We start from the raw sequence: 1,016 nt of genomic DNA, 5'->3' as shown, positions 1-1,016 counted from the left end.
TAAACTAATGTAGACCATGACTTTGTCAAGCAGCACAATACCAATTCTGTATTCAAACATTACAGGAGCATTTTTCCCACTCATCTCAGTTAACTTACGTGTTTCTACATTTATAGCAAGCTGCCATTCATCACACCAGCTGGAAATTCTAAGTCATCTCGTATCCTCCTGTACTCATTCACGACTACAATATCACGCAAACCACAGCTCCACCAGCAAGTAGCCGCAGATTGCACCTCACACTGCCCTTCAGTGGACGCAAGCTGCGTTAGGCTTCTTCAGTGAGTAGGGACGCTACGAGTGTAGTGTGTGGACATACAAGGTGAGAGTGTGGGTCTCGCGAGATAGTCCCTGCAGCCGCACTGTCCTCTGTGGCCTCGGTGGTTCCGATGGATAGCTGGCACGTCCGCCACGAACAAAGTCAATGGACAACATAGAACAAAACGAGATTTAAAAAAAAGGATGGATAGAGCGTCTGCCATGTAAGCAGTAGATCCTGGGTTCGAGTCCTGGTCGGGGCACACATTTTCATCTGTCCCCGTTGATACATATCAACACACGACAGCAGCTGACTTCCAATTACACATATCTTGTCTGCACCATTTTGCGACTGATTTTGAGCATCAGATAATTTTACAAGATGCAAAATGACCTACAAACAATCTAGGAGGTGTGCTAAGATGGTCTCCTAAATTGTTTAAATAGGTCAGGAACAGCAGATAGCTCATAACACTTCCTTGGGGAATGTCAGATTTTCTGCTTTACTAGATGACTCTCAGCCAGTTACTACAGGCTGTCACCTTTCTGATAGGAAATCACGAATCCAGTTGCACAACTGAGACGATACTACATAGGGACGCAATATGATCAGAAGTCGGTTGTCAGGAACGGTGTCAACGGCCTTCTGGAAATCAAAAACGTGGAATAGATTTGACATCCCCCATCGATAGCACTCTTTATTTCGTGAAAAAAAAGGAGATAGTCGTTGTTCAAAAGAACGATATTTTTTGAATCCA

The sequence above is a fragment of the Schistocerca gregaria genome, chromosome 7 (genome assembly GCF_023897955.1).
Source record: "Schistocerca gregaria isolate iqSchGreg1 chromosome 7, iqSchGreg1.2, whole genome shotgun sequence".
Lineage (NCBI taxonomy): Eukaryota > Metazoa > Arthropoda > Insecta > Orthoptera > Acrididae > Schistocerca > Schistocerca gregaria.
The sequence above is the reverse complement of the archived record's forward strand: the minus strand, read 5'-3'. Positions refer to the sequence as shown.